The sequence below is a fragment of the Polypterus senegalus genome, chromosome 15 (genome assembly GCF_016835505.1).
Source record: "Polypterus senegalus isolate Bchr_013 chromosome 15, ASM1683550v1, whole genome shotgun sequence".
NCBI lineage: Eukaryota > Metazoa > Chordata > Cladistia > Polypteriformes > Polypteridae > Polypterus > Polypterus senegalus.
In genome coordinates, this window is record NC_053168.1 from 7,040,192 (window position 1) to 7,057,012 (window position 16,821).

Below are 16,821 nucleotides of genomic sequence, written 5' to 3' on the forward strand. Positions count from 1 at the left end.
AGAAGTGAGGGTCATCAAAGAAGTGACAACAAGCCACAGTTAATTTGAAAGAGAACTAAAGACGTTAGGAAAGGGTAAGGAGCGCGCAATTGAACATCAGAGACAATTAGCCATGACATGTGACGACGCCCCTGCAGGCCAATTTCCAAGAAGTCACAGATGCTAAAAGAACCAGAGGAAAGTAGCGTGGGTTATAGAGCACGACGCAGATGGCATCACACATGTCCTCTTACCCTCGAGGATACCGCTGTTGTGTGGGAGGCCATGTTGCTCCTCTAATGTGTTCTTTTATTTACAATCACAATGATATTTGCTAATGGTTTGGAAACAAACTTTATCATCATGGAAGTAAACGGCTTTGAACCTGTTGAATTTGTGACAGGACTGTGCGTCACCATTGTTCAAAAGGAGAATCTCTATAAATAGGATTGGCAAGTTTCTTGGCTTGAATGGCCTTCTTCTCATCACAGTCCTTCTAATGTTCTAACCTGGTAAGTGAAAAAAGAAATTCTAAGAGGCCAAGAAGCTTCTGCCACTCTACTGTATGGAACCTTTAATGTCACTGCCCTGCTAGCTGGCTCGGTCACCTTATTGTTTTAAGCTTCTCTGGAACGTCATCTTTACAACTGGGGCTTTCTTAGATTAGATTGCATTGAATTAGATTAGATTAGATTCAATTAGATTCGATTAGATTAGATTAGATAAACTGTATTAATTCTTGTAGTCAAACAGAATCTGTTCCATTATTCGTGGCACAGTGGTTAGTTGTGCAGCTTTACAGTTTCAAGGGAATGGGAGTGAATTTCACCCCAGGCACTGTCATTGTGAAATTGTCACATTCTCTCTGTACCCTGACACTTTGCTTTTTCCTCCTGCACGACTAAAGACGTGTGCATTAGGTTGGTTAGTGACTTTGGACCTGTTTATGGGATGAACTGGCACCCCATCCATTGTGTCCAATTATTGTTTTGTAGTTTTACGAACCACAACAACCAAGGTATGAAACATGGGAGCCCCTAATTAAACCTCATCTTCCTGAAATTGAATGGAGGAGTGGATGGGGTAACCCTGAAAATAAATTTTAAAATGACGTGATGGTGTTAGAAATGACACATTACTGGATTGGCAAGACAGGCTGGGTGGTGCAAGATTCTTGAATGGCAGAAGGCCATCCAGCAGGGACTTTCCTAGGAAATTAATAAGTCGGAGTAGTCGGTGATTGCCTCGGCCTCACGTTGACATTGAAGAGTGTTATGGCGGACAGTGGAAAGTGACAGAGATCACTGATAACCGTGTGGTAAGGACCTACTTGAGTGCCCAAGGATTATTGTGAGCGGTAAAACAGCAGAAGATGAAACCAGAAACAGAGAAGTGGCCTGGGACAGCAAAAGGTCAAAAACTGTGAGGTCAAAACAAATCAGGCAACCAAGAATCTACTATATAATAAAACGCTGAGGTCTATGTGTGTGTGTGTGTGTGTCTGTGTGTTTGGTCCCACAGAGCAATCCATTTGGTCAGGTTGGCTTTGGTGTCATTGATCAGTTTGGTTTTGGTGACACAAACGAAAGACGAAGTCAATACAATTATACATTAACAAATAAATAAGAAAGAGAAGGGGTGACTAGCGCTACTTGTCTCCTGTACCAACCATACAACACAAACTGCAAATTCAAAGGAAGGTGATCCCATATATTTCAGTTACAAGAATGAAAATTCGATAAACACACAGGATGACAAATACCCTCGCCAATACTTAATAAAAAGGACTACAGAGCGCACAGTCCTGTAGCGAAATGATGGCAACTGAATAAGCAAACGTCCAATAAGTCCACAGATGAACCAAGTGATTGAAAAATTGTTTGAATGGAATTGTGGAGAAGTCTGGTATTTTTCCAGATAATAAAGAATTGAGAACACTTTGCCCTGCTGGTAGAGATTTACTCAGGCGTATGAGTTTCCTACCAAGATATCAAAAAATATCATAAAACGTGTAGGCTTTAAGGTGGGCTGTCTTCTCCTCTTCCACATCTGTCCTGCTGTGTGTCTTCCTTTCCTACCATCACTGTGTTTATCAATTCCATTCTGACTCCTCCCCTTGCTGGCCATGCCCGTTCCAATTGGTCCTTTCCTCTCATTATTCCTGCTGCAGACACCATAAGACTCGCTCCTTCACTAAGATGCAATCAGACGAATTGACTCACGCACTTGACAAAGGAAAGTGGCAGACCTCACAATGGTAGTCCAAAAATAATCCAAACCACAAATCAAAAAAAAAAAAAACTCTAAAATCCTAAATGACAAAAAATGTCAAAAATAAACACGGGGACACTAGAAAAACCAGGGGAGCTCATAAGGTGGCAAAAATACAAACACTCCGGCCAAGCCTCTTGCGTTCAGTGAAGAGAGTGAGACGGACATGAAGTGAATCCAAAGCGTCTCTTTTTATTTCATCTGTCCTCCCACCAGGTGACTGCATGGCAATGGAGGGGAATCGCTCAGGGTCCTGCCTACTCTCTTTCACATCGTCATATGGAGAGGCTGGGTCCTCCAAGTCAGTAAAGCCCCCCTCACGTCATGACTTTAACACTTGGAGACCTTTTATATAATACTGTATTAGCAAGCCTGGGGCACCCCCTGTGATTTTGAAGTCATGTAGTGTGATATCGTACAGACCGGCTTATGAATTATCCTGACAACATCAAACAGTTGGATTTTGTCTCAGGTCCCTGGGTGGGTCGTGTGTGTGTGTGAGACTTGACAACCAATAATGGCTCAACTGGAAGCACAATTCTTACACTATGGAGATAGGTGTGTGTTTTCGACTGTGATGTCTCATGTTTCGGGTACCATAACAGGATAGAAAATGGAAACAGCGTCTGAGATTGTGGTTGAACTTGACATACCTGGAAAGCCTTTGTACAGGTACCAGAAGGTTAACTGGCTGTTGAAGTAAAGCAAACTGGCGATATTTCGGAAATCTGTTAAGAGCTCGGGTCCTCCCTGCGTGGAGTTTGCATGTTCGCCCCGGGTGCTCCGGTTTCCTCCCACAGTCCAAAGACATGCAGGTTAGGTGCATTGGCGATTCTAAAATTGTCCCTAGTGTGTGTGTGTGTGTGTGTGTGTGCCCTGCGGTGGGTTGGCGCCCTACCAGGGATTGGCTACAGCAGACCCTGTGTTCGGACTCAGCGCGTTGGAAAATGGATGGATGGATGCTATTAATGATGAGCCTATCCCAGCATGAATGAGAAAAAAAAATGACATTGGTGTAGTGGGCAAGATTAGCTGCGGTTATTTCTACAATGATAATATTCTTTAAAGATGTAGCATTAATGCAATGACTTTTACATAGTGAATTTGACAACAGATATCATGGCTTTCCTACTATTACTTCCATCCCTCATCCCATCTATCCATCCATTCATTTGTCCATTCATCTTTCCATCCATCCATCCTCAAACTTGCTTAATCCTGTGCAGACTCCGAACAAGCAAAGTCTATCCCAGCCGCCCCGAGCACAAAGCAGACACCAAACCTTCATGAAGCACTGCTCCATGCCAGGGCATATGTACATGCACCCTTCTGTGCCAATTTAGAATTACCATCATGCGTATGTCTTTGGGATGTGGGAGGAATAAAAGCACAACTAACTGCGGAAAAATAGCAAAGAAAAATAGTTCCCTGAAAAACTGTGCTAAATGTGCATGTTAAGGACGCTGCAGCCATCGAGTTCTTTTACAGTCTCATCCCCCTGAAAATATAATCATCTGTTTCCAAAATAGTATATTGTAAATATGACGGAAAGCATCGTTGGCACAGCTCTGGCTTCTTTGCATAAATGGGGATGTGTGGGCGCACAGCTGGACCCGGGGGCGTGGGGCAGTCCTTAAGTGTCACTTCCTAATAAATTAAGGGTGACTGGAAAATGATTCAAAGTGTAAAGAGCGGATAAAAATGCAAATCACCGTCCCCGCCGATCAGGGAAAAACTGAGAAAGAGAAGAAAAAAAATGGAGGCGGGGAACAGAATACAAACGGAATGGAGATAATTATTTATTGTTCTGATTTAATGAAATATATAGGATGCCAGCATTGGAACACGACATCTAAAGTACTCTACTGCCAGAAAAAAGAGTCCATAAACTACAACGTGAAAAAGCAGGAGTTTCGAAAACATGGAAATGTGAGGGGATCAGTGAAGATGTAGTTATGGAATTGTGACGATGGAGGCAACTTGCAACTTTCATTCAAGCTTTAATGCCCACATGTAAACTTTCACATCCAGATTGCCCATTTATAACCTTGAAATCTGCAGCTGAATTGCAGTTTGGTGTAGTCGGCAAGATTGTGCAGCACCCTTGTTAACTGTAGCCATTTTCAACAATGAATTTTGTGAGTGGCATTAAGGCAAGGACATTTCTATAGGATGGCATTTCGTGTTAGTGCGTTGGTCTAACAAAACTGGCAGTAATCCCTTTGGCACTGCAGCATTTTGGACATTTCATTTAAACACTATGGCACCTATTGGTTTGAACAAATCACACAATCTTCAGTGTTTTGCTTAAATTTTCTATTATATCTGTTGGGTCTGTTTGTCGGTGCAAGTCGTATATGCTCTCTGTGTATCAGCAATTACTTATTGGTGAGTTCATTTGTCAAATGCACATCTCTACCTGGGCGGCACGGTGGCGCAGTGGGTAGCGCTGCTGCCTCGCAGTTAGGAGACCCAGGTTTGCATGTTCTCCCCGTGTCTGCGTGGGTTTCCACCGGGTACTCATGCAGGTTAGGTGTATTGGCGATCCTAAATTGTCCCTAGTGTGTGCTTGGTGTGTGTGTGTGTGTGCCCTACAGTGGGCTGGCGCCCTGCCCGGGGTTTGTTTCCTGCCATGTGCCCTGCGTTGGCTGGGATTGGCTCCAGCAGACCCCCGTGACCCTGTAGTTAGGATATAGCGGGTTGGATAATGGATGGATGGACATCTCAACCTTCTTGTTATGTTTCTTCTTCTTTGATATGACTATCTTGTATCTTTTAAATAATGACTTGCTTGATATTTTTTGCTTTAGACAGCTTCGTGTATAAGGACTTGTTTGCAATTTTGGCTTTGATCCTTGAGAAAGGGACCGAGATAGTTCTGAAATGCACCAGACACTTTATCCTTCTTCAGCAGCGATATTTTCTCTTTCTTCTGGAATAGACATGTGTGTCCAGGCCTCCAAAATCCAGAATTGGAACAGGCCCACCATATACAGGAGATCTTGTTTGAGACCACACGATTGTTTTTGACACGACTGTCTTTCCAAACCACCATTTATTACAGCTGCGGGTCTATTGAATGGATCTGAAGCCGATGCCCCTCGTAATCTGTAAACTTCTACCCTGTGCCAAAAGGGGGGATAATTAAGCGCCAGAACTCTCTGTTATTGTCGGTTTCTTGGTACTCTGCCAGATGCATTGCAAATGTTTCCTGGTTTAATCGAGGGGGACGGGTTTGCTCCTCTTGGAGTTTCGATCAGGATGAGATTCATACGTGATATAGGAGAGTTAGGGGGATACCGACCCACTTCAAGTCCTGCTTATTCCTAAATGGTGGTAATGGGTAGATTGACATGTTTCACCACATGGCATGGGATATATTATTTGTAACAACCCTGTTTGTGTTTGATGTTTTGTAATCATTGCATTGGGTACGGCGAGATCTTTGTCACCAGTATTGTTTAACTCTTTGAAGGGTTGAATATTTTTTCCAAAAAACAGTTTCTGAAAAGCAATGGTTGCCCACAGAAATCAACATAAGAGGTCTGTTGCTGCATGCTGTGGCTGCCAGTTTGCCAAGAATGTGCAGCAGGCTTGCTGCCAGGCTGTCTTCACGTGGCTGGGGCAGCAGCAATCACGGTCGCAGTGCATTGCAATATGGTTTCTACTTTTAATCATTGTTAAGTGGCAGTCCTACCTGGCGAACATTGTCAGTACCACGACCAGCTGAAGCTGGAACCTCACATTCGTTTTCGATTACTTGTATCAAAATCGGAGTCTGACAAGTCATAGTCCACTTCAGAGATCATAGGCAAAATGTCGTCTGTGGAGTATTTTGCTTTACGCATTTGCTTTGATCTCTCGCCCGTTGTCCGGCCCATTTTTGCCGCTGTTTGTGCCTTGCTCCGTCAAACCAATGAATCTAACTTTCCTTCTAGCAACAAGAGTCCAACTAAAATGTAACGGTTGGTTTTTTTCACAGTTTACAGTTGATTACCATCGTCAATTCCTCCTTTTGACAAAAGTCGACATCAGCCCTGAAAGAGTTGATCGTACACTGGGATTGGTTAAATGACGAATCTTGTAACGATTGGTTTATATCACTGTTACTTAAACTATGAGTTGCGACCCATTTTGGGTCAAGATCTATGTGTAATTGGGGTCAAGCTGAGGTGTGGATCACAACTGAAGTGAATGAGAAAGGGTCGGGAACGGTTTGCGTAAAGCCAGTCAATTGGTTGCTGCCTGTATGGGGGGGAAAACCAGGGTGACATTTGGCATCGATTCACCATCAGGAAACATGGGGAACAGTTAGCATCAATTCTTCAAGGGGGGCACCAGATCCCATCCCCCTGAATTCATCGAAGAGGAATAACGGTTTTCAGGGTAACAGCACGATGATCGGCTGGAGATTAAAGGTTGTGAGAAAAAATGATATTTACCCACCACTGGTTTATATGAATGTGTCTACCAGATTGGTGGTACTACTATCCCACCCGTATCACCTATTCATTCAGGTTTTGTTATAATATTTTCTGTTATTTTATCGATTTAATGAATTCCATGTATGCTGCTATCGAGTCATCCTACCCTTGAGTGGTGGTGTCTCCATAGTCTGACACTCTGGGTAACTCCTACCAACCATAGTGATGGTACTGTGACGTGGGGGACTACACTGCTTATATTTTCATATATTGGTCCATATATCAAAGTTTACTACAGCATTCCAGGTAAGGAAAAAACACAATTGCATTGTCAACTTGATAGAACAGTCACATTTGGCATTTAGGCCATTATTTTTCTGTGGTGCATCTGATGCCAGTTATCATGGGCATTCATGACAGCAATTCTAACCACACAGTCGTCCATCCTGTACCTGCCTGATCCAATAAAATCCAGCAAAGGCGTGAGTGGGCGTATAGCGCCTTCAGAAAGTATGCAGACCCCTTTACTTTTTACACATTTTGTTATGCTGCCTGCAGCCATGTGCTAAAATTGCATAGATTCATTTTTCTCCCTCATCACTCAACATCCCAGTATGACAAAGAAAAAGTAGCATTTTTACAAAATTATTAAAATGAAAAACTGAAATATCAGTTGATGAAAGTATTCAGACCCTTTACTCAGTACTTTGTCGACGCTCCTTTGGCAGCCATTCCAGCCAGATGTCTTCTTCAGATTGATGCCACAAGTTTCACACACCTGGATTTGGGGATATTCTGTGATTCTTCTTTTTGGACCCTCTCAAGTTCTGTCACGATTGCCGGAGACCTTTGGTAGACACCTAATTCCAGGATGTTTGATTTTGTTCAAGATGGGCTTTAGCTGGACCACTCAAGGACATTCCCCAAGCCACTCCTGTGTTGTCTTTGCTTTGTCCTTTTGGAAAGTGACTCTTCGGCCCAGTCTGAGGTCCAGAGCACTCTGGAGCAGTTCTTCATTAAGGGGGTCTCCATGAAGCTTTCCCTCAAACCTGGTTAGTTCCCCAGACCCTGTGGCTGAAAAACGACCCCACAGCATGAAGCTGCCATGACCATGCCTCACCGTCAGGATGGTATCGCACAGGTGGTGAATGGTGTGTGGTATCCTCCAGACATGATGCCAGTCTTGCTTTCATCAGACCAGAGGATCTTACTTCTTACAGTATGAGAGTCCTTTAGGAGTTTTTTTTTTTTTTGTAAATTTCAAGTGGGCTTCCATGTTTCTTTTACTAAAGAGAGACTTCTGTCTGACCACTCTGTATAAAGCAAAACATTAATTGAGTGGTGGTTATCCTGCAAGAGGTTTCTCCTGTGGCAGACGACTGGGGACCTTGCCCCACCGGGATGCCTGGAGAAAGGAAGGACCGGGAGAGGGACAATATCTCCCCCAGGACTCAAGAGGGCAGTCCCCCTGGATTACATTGGGGCCACAGACTTGGAGCTTGGAAGCTCAACCCTATTGGGGACCATGGCCACCGCCAGGGGGTGCCTGGACCATCCCGGGGCCCTGGATATCATCAGAGTGCACCTGGAGCACATCCAGGTGTATTATAAAAGGGGCCGCCTCATTCCATTTGGGCAGCCGGAGTCAGGAGGCAGAGGACAGAGCTTGTGTGGAGAGAAGTGGAGGCGGTGGAAGAATAAGGAGAAAGAAAAGAGAAGCAAAAGGACTGCAAGTTTATTGAGGTGATCTGTGCACTGAGTTGTGTCTTTAAAGGAGAAGAAAATAAAACGTGTATGTTCTGTGTCTGTCTGGAGCCGGGCTGAACTTCAACACCGTCGTCTCCATCCAGGATCTCTAGAACTAAGCCAGTGGGACCATCAGGTTCTTGGTCACCAATGATTGCTTGTTCTGGCTAGGAGGACTCATGGTTGTTCCAAATGTCTTCCATTTAAGAATCATGAGGGCCACAGTGCTCTTGGGAAACTTCAATACTGCAGAAATATTTTTGTAGCCTTCCCCAAATGTGTACCTCAATAAACTCCTGTCTCTATGGTCTGCAGGCAATTTCTTTGCCCTCATGGCTTGGTTTTAGCTTGACTTCGGGACCTCTGTAGACAAGTGTATGTCTTTACTAATGAGTCCAGCCAACTGAGCTGACCACAGGTGGACTCCAAACAAAGTGTAGAAACATCTCAATGATGATCAACAGAATGGGAATTAGTGTCATCGCAAAATGTTTGAAAACTTGTGTCAAGATGTGTGGTGGACGGCCAGGACCCATGCCCCTTTAACAATGGATCCGGGGAGCAGCCATGGGATGTACACTACATCCCCTGGAACACTAGGTGGCAGCACCCCTTGGGTTGCATCGGGGCTACAATTGTGTTACACCGGAGCTCATCCCTGTTGTGCTCCATGGCCACCTCCTGGGGGAGCTGCACAGCTGCCTGAGCTCTTGTGGGCTGTAATGCAGCCACCTCCAGAAGTGCAGTCTAATTAGGCCAGTTATCACCTGGAGCACTTCCAGGTGGGCTATAAAAGGAACCTGCAGCCACTACTCAGTGCGCCAGAGTCGGGAGGAGTGGAGGAAGAAGAGTGTGGTTTTTTCTGTGTTTTCTTTTGTGTGTGTTTTGGGGACTGTGTAGGGCCTGTGGGACATGGAGAAGATGTGCCCCACGGCTGAAGAACACAAAGAATAAATCTTTCTGTTTATTGTCTCGATGCATGCTCAACAATCCAGGTTAGGAAAATTCTAGAAAGTTGAGTCTGTTCATCTGGACATAGTTTTTTTTCCGATACGTTTCATCACTCATCCAAGTGGCTTCCTCAGTCTCAGTTGACTGCAAGTTTCTCCAAAGGCAGAAACATGGGTGCGCCATGGGTTCCTCAATTTTACCTATTGTGGCCAATCTGTATATGGAAGAAGTGGAAAAGAGGGCGCTATTATCCTATCCTGGAACACCACCGAGCCATTGGTTCAGGTACAGTATGTGGATGACACCTGGGTGAAAATCAAATCTCAGGAGGTACCACAATTCATTGACCACATCAACTCAGTGGACAAACACATCCAGTTCACCAGGGAGGATGTGAAACGTGACAGGCTAGCTTTCTTAGATTGTGAAATTTCCATCAGCATTGGGGGACATTTGACAGTTGATGTGTACCGTAAACCAACGCATACGGATCAGCATTTAAGGTTTGACTCTCGCCATCTGCTAGAACACAAAAAAGGTGTCATCAGGACTCTACAACATGGAGCAAACACCATACCCACAGACACAGCGGACAGGGAAGCAGAAGAACATCATATCAAGAAGACCCTGAGTAAATGTGGTTATCCCAGCTGGACTTTGGTCAAAGCAGGGAAGACACCTAAAGAATCCTCTAAACAATCCAGGAGAGAGGAAGGACAACCACTGCCTAAGTGAAAACCTTTGGTGATCCCTTATATGTCAGGAGTATCAGAATAGCTGAGACGCATTTTTATCAAAACACCAGGGGCCTCATGTACAGTGGTGCTTGAAAGTTTGTGAACCCTTTAGAATTTTCTAGATTTCTGCCTAAATATGACTTAAAACATCATCAGATTTTCACTCAAGTCCTAAAAGTAGATAAAGAGAAACCAGTTAAACAAATGAGTCAAAAATATTATACTTGGTCATTTATTTATTAGGAAAATGATCAATATTACATATTTGTGAGTGGCAAAAGTATGTGAACCTCTAGGATGATCAGTTAGTTTGAAGGTGAAATTCGAGTCAATGGGATGCCAATCAGGTGTGAGTGGGCACCCTGTGTTATTTAAAGAACAGGATCTATCAAAGTCTGCTCTTCACAACACATGTTTGTGGAAGTGTATCATGGCACGAACAAAGGAGATTTCTGAGGACCTCACAAAAAGAGTTGTTGATGCTCATCAGGCTGGAAAAGGTTACAAAACCATCTGTAAAGAGTTTGGACTCCACCAATCCACAGTCAGACAGATTGGGTACAAATGGAGGAGATTCAAGACCATTGTTACCCTCACCAGGAGTGGTCGACCAACAAAGATCACTCCAAGAGCAAGGCACACGTGTAATAGTCGGCGAGGTCACAAAGGACCCCAGGGTAACTTCTAAGCAACTGAAGGCCTCTCTCACATTGGCTAATGTTCATGTTCATGAGTCCACCATCAGGAGAACACTGAACAACAATGGTGTGCATGGCAGGGTTGCAAGGAGAAAGCCACTGCTCTCCAAAAAACATTGCTGCTCGTCTGCAGTTTGCTAAAGATCACGTGGACAAACCAGAAGGCTATTGGAAGAATGTTTGTGGACGGATTAGACCAAAATAGAACTTTTTGGTTTAAATGAAAAGCGTTATGTTTGGAGAAAGGAAAACACTGCATTCCAGCATAAGAACCTTATCCCATCTGTGAAACATGGTGGTGGTAGTATCATGGTTTGGGCCTGTTGTGCTGCATCTGGGCCAGGATGGCTTGCCTTCATTGATGGAACAATGAATTCTGAATTATATCAGAGAATTCTAAAGGAAAATGTCAGGACATCTGTCCATGAACTGAATCTCAAGAGAAGGTGGGTCATGCAGCAAGACAACTGCCTTAAGCACACAAGTCGTTCTACCAAAGAATGGTTAAAGAAGAATAAAGTGAATGTTCTGGAATGGCCAAGGCAAAGTCCTGACCTTAATCCAATCGAAATGTTGTGGAAGGACCTGAAGCGAACAGTTCATGTGAGGAAACCCACCAACATCCCAGAGTTGAAGCTGTTCTGTACGGAGGAATGGGCGAAAATTCCTCCAAGCCGGTGTGCAGGAATGAGCAAAAGTTACTGGAAACGTTTAGTTGAGTTATTGGGCGGTCACAGCAGATACTGAAAGCAAAGGTTCACATACTTTTGCCACTCACAAATATGTAATAGTTGATCATTTTCCTTAATAAATAAATGACCAAGTATAATATTTTGTCTCATTTGTTTAACTGGTTTCTCTTTATCTACTTTTAGGACTTGAGTGAAAATCTGATGATGTTTTAGGTCATATTTATGGAGAAATATAGAAAATTCTAAAGGGCTCACAAACTTTCAAGCACAACTGTATTTCTGTTATTACTGGATTTTAAAAGCTGATATAATTGATAAACACAGTCAAGTTCTACACTTCACTAGCAGTACTCATCAGTGCACTGCTACATCCCAGACAACAAAAATACATTGGCGTAGTCGGCAAGATTAGCTACAGTTGCTGCATTTTCTCTGATGATCTTTTGCATTTCTCATTAAAACAATGACTTTTATAAAGTGAATTTGACAACAGACAGCATGGCTTTGCTACTGTCACTTCCATGTCTAAATCCATCCATCCGTCCATCCATTAAATAAACGTAATCTGATGTGCTGTATATGTATGCTATTACTAGATTGTAAAACGGCCACCAATAATAAAACAGAGTTAAGTTCGAGACTTTACTAGCAGTACTCATCAGTGCACTGCTACATCCCAGACAACAAAAAAATACATTGGCGTAGTCGGCAAGATCAGCTGCAGTTGCTGTGTTTTCTCCAATGATCTTGTGCATGTAGCATTAAAGCAATGACTTCTATAGAGGGAATTTGACAACAGAAAGCATTTTGTTGTTGCTATCACTTCCATTTCTAAATCCACCCATCCACTGAATTTTCTGCGCAATCTTATGTACTGCATATATTTGTGCTATTACTGGATTTTAAAAACTGATATCATTGATAAACACAGTCAAGTTCAAGACTTTACTAGCAGTACTCATCAGTGCACTGCTACATCCCAGACAACAAAAATACATTGGCGTAGTCGGCAAGATCAGCTGCAGTTGCTGTGTTTTCTCCAATGATCTTGTGCATGTAGCATTAAAGCAATGACTATTATAGAGTGACTTTGACCACATATCTCATGGCTTTTCTACTATCACTTCCATTTCTCCATCCATCCTTCCACTGTCCAAGCCTAATCTGACAAATCATCCACAAACTCATGGCCTTACAGGATTTTACCACAATCAACATTAATAAACACAATCAAGCTCTGGACTGTACTGGTAGGCAGTGTTGGTTGCCAGGTACGTCAATGCCCCCTGCTCTGTGATGCTGCCAGTTCAATCTGCACTTGGTATGTGCTTGGTAGCTCCAGGTCACTTAGTCCATCTGAATTCTTGTTCTGATAAAACACGTTACCGATTACTCATTAAACGCCTCGGTATAGCGTTGCATATAAAAAGGTGCTATATAACGGTTAGGTCCGCACAACCCAATGTTTGTTATTTGCATTTTTAACGGAGTGCCATTTCATCTTTCCTCCTGCTTTGAGTCTGGTGCTGCTGCGGCAGGCCTAAGCTACCCTCATGAACGACTTGAACATCATGGCGCTTTGCAGATTTTTTTCTTCTGAATTGACATGAAGCCAACACAGCCTTTCCGCATGAGGTGCATATCTTGACCGCTGAGGTGTGGCAAAGAGAACAAGAAATTCCCCGTTTAATGAACTTCTCAATACCAGGAGCACTTCATGAAATATGCATGTGGCACTTGTGCGTTGTTTCCAGCTGCCTGCGCCCTGTTTATCTAAACGTCCCCTATGGCAGATTTTGTGAACTCCTTTGACAGAATGGCATCAATTATACATGAGCTTTCATCTAACAGCTGTTGGATTTACAGGCAGCCGAGGTAACGTTTGGTGTGTTGATGTAGCAGAGCAGCCAATGAATGGGCGCCAGCAGCAGGGGCACCGCAGCCCACTTATGGGGTCAGGCCTTTTGTACCAAATCCTCAGTTATAAATTACAAGAAGGTGTGTATTCACTTTGCTGTTAAAAATAAACACAGCTCATTTTGGGACCCCCAGTTCAGGGACTTGGCGGTATCGGGTGCAAGTCAAAAACCCACCCTAGATGGGGTGCCAGTCCATCACACGGCACACTCATTTACTAACTGGGCTGATTTGGAGATGCCAATTCACTTAAATCGCATGTCTTCGGGAGGTGGGAGTAAAATTCCAGAAGCCATTAAATGGCAAATATACAGCAAGAACCATAAAGTAGGGGTCCGCGGCAGCTGGGCAGTCGAAGTCTATAATGATGATGACAGGCAGGATAAATGAGGGTCTGGAAAGAAGCAACTTAGAGGATGACAAGGCAACCAAAGAGAGAAAACTTTGGGAGTGAAAAAGGGAGAGCAACCTGTTAGGGTCAAGGAAGGCCTGAGCGTCCACGTTAGAAGGGTGAAGGATCAGCACAGACATGGGAAAGTATGTGGAAAAGTGGAAAGGACCAAATGGAGAGGAAGAGGAGGAGACAAAGGGGGCCGCAAGACTGAGCTGATCAGGGAATAAGGAGTAGCCAGCTCTGCTTTTAAGTGTGGAGCTTGAAGAAGGACGTGAGACGAGAACAAATGGAGGAGGATGGAATTAATGAGAGATGTGCTTCATTTTAATAGCTTCTTCCTCACTGCTCACTGGCTTAAACAGTAACGATGGTGAACTCGATGCTCCTGACTGGAAAGACGAACAGAAGAGAATCCTGGTCAGCGCTGCCACCAACTCCCGCTCTGCCTACTGCCGCTGCTGCCCTTGTACGTCCACATATGAAAGAAATCAGTGTGTGTGTGTGTGTCTGTATGAGAGAGCACTACTGGCACAGACTGGCAGCCCCTCCAAGGTGGGATACTGCTTTGTGTCTGAGACTGGCAGAATTGGGCAATCCAGCCTATTTATGTGAAAGTAGGGAATTCAGCTGGTCATGTGTATAAAACTAAATGAAGGAATGAACTCCTGATATCCATACAGGACTTTATCTAACTACTCAAAGTGCTTTACACAGACAGTGGGGAGTCACTTTAACCACCACTAATGTGCGGCACCCACCTCGATGATGAGATGGCACCAGTGCACTCCGTACACATTAGCTATTAGGTGGTGAAAGGGTGAGAGAGACAGTTAGGCACTGGGGGACTGGGAATGATTACGGGGTCCAAAATGACCAGGCTACGGTGCTCAGTTTTGGGGTACAACTTGTCTTTTCAAAAGATGCCTACAGAGAATCAGGACCTCAGTTATCATCCATAGGATGGTGTCAGCTTTTACAGCACAGTGTCTTTGTCCCTGCATTAAGGCAACAAGGTAATTGCCCAATGCTGGCCTCACCAACACCTCATCCAGCAGGCAACCCAAGCTTTTCCAAGATGGTCTCCCATCCACATACTGGCGGGGCCTGAACACACTTAGCTTCAGGTGGATGAGCTGTTCTGAAGTGAAGGACAAATGGAAGGGAATTAGGAATAGGGATATTCTCACTTAGACAGAATGGACAACACCGTGTAGGACTGCGTACTGGAGGAGGCACGTTCAATAGATAGTGAAAGGCACTATATAATAGATAAACAGACAGAAAGGAACTAAACAACCAATAAAAAGACCGGAAAGGCACTATATAATAGTTTCATAAATAGAAGGGCACTAAAAAACTGATAGACATGAATGATACTACATGATAGATAGATATGAAAGGCACTATATGATAGATAGATAGATAGATAGATAAGTGTAATCTTAGTATAGATAGATAGATAGTCTAATTCAGCAGTGACCCTAACCTATCAGCTCGCTCACATTTCTTTACCAATGCGCCCATTCAAATATCCCGCAGGTTCCCGTTCTGATTTTTAACGGACCACTAAATTATTGCCTACATTTCTAGAATATCCTGTGTCATTAACTCCGTGTTCCTCAAAGTATCTTGCATTTTAAAACTCCGTAGCCAACGCCGGTCTTAAGTTGCGCTTCCCAATCCATTTCCCTCTCGCCGCGTTCTGCACATCTAAATGGAAGCCATCGATCCGCCCGATCGTCCCTCCATTTCCAAATGCAATTCTCGAACGTTCTTTTATGTTCAGCCAAAGCAAACCACAAAAACATTGAGGCTGCGTCTTAATTACTTCATACACGATGGTTTTTCTTCCAGTGAAACTGTACGTTGATCCGCTGAGGTCGCAGACACGAAATTCGAGCGGATTTTTGATTTGCTGCTGGGAACGGAACAGGACGTCAGACGGAGCTCGCGGCGCCGATCGTACACTTACATCCGTGAAGACGTCACCTCGCTATTGACCCATTTCAGTATTTTAGTTGACCTTAACATGGTAACATTTCGTTGATTGTTTTCTCAAATCTCATTCATAATGTTTAAGAGCCGTGGCACTGACCCCAGTGATCCAAGTTCAAATCGCACACGTTGGGATTTGAAAGAGTAAGTCGTAACCTCCTGTACTGAATTTTAGGTCATGTATTGAATGGGGTCTGCGATGGACAGGGATGGTCCTCAGCCTGCGGCCGTGGTGGGCCCCTTTGCGAGTGTGAGAATGTCGTGTCACACTTCACAGCTTGCTTTGAAACCAAACCCCAGATAAGGGGTAGACGTGCATTAGTAGGACTTGGACGCTGAGGAGGTTTTATTCTGCACTCCGCTGGATGGCAGCCATAATCACCTGAACAGAAAAAGCAGCAGAAGACACAGGGGAACTGGACTCCCACTGACCTTAACTAAGCCATCCTAAGCGCAGGCTCATGAATTCACGACAGCCAGACATTTTCTCAAATTGTTCTGTAATGCACATCGTGTTGCAGGATATTCCTAAGGCTTTATGTTATATAGTGCCTTATAAAGTATAGACATTCTCAAATGTATTTAATCTAATGAACAGAAATCACAGCACAGCAGCAGACACGGGGGCAGTGGTCCCCCGCTTAACAAAGCCATTGTAAGCGTAGGCTCGTGTAGTCACAAAAGACAGACTTTTTTTTTCGAAATTACTCCTTAGTGTACACGGTGTTAAGAGATATTACTCAATCTTTATGTTATATAGTGCCTTGTAAAGCATAGACATTCTTAACCTAAAGTGGTAGTGCAGAGCTCAATTAAGGAAGGAGACATCACGCCGCGGTCCCTCGCACACACAAGAGAGGCTCGACAGGTAGAGAAAGAATCTCAGTTTCAACACGAAAACAACCGAGCAGGACCTTAACACCCCTCACCAGCAGGTGGCGATGTAATCGTTTAACTAAAAAGCCAAGAATTCTTTCACCAATAGTAACGCGGAGACAGCACCTCTCAGGTCCCGCC

The 16,821-nt window shown here is 43.9% G+C and overlaps 1 protein-coding gene across 1 annotated transcript in view; it reads right to left on the reverse strand.

Annotated features, from left to right (window-relative positions):
* Positions 1–16,821, reverse strand: part of LOC120515663 (cholecystokinin-like) — a 46,672-nt gene that overhangs the window by 17,017 nt on the left and 12,834 nt on the right. The gene's annotated exons all lie outside the window — the stretch shown is intronic.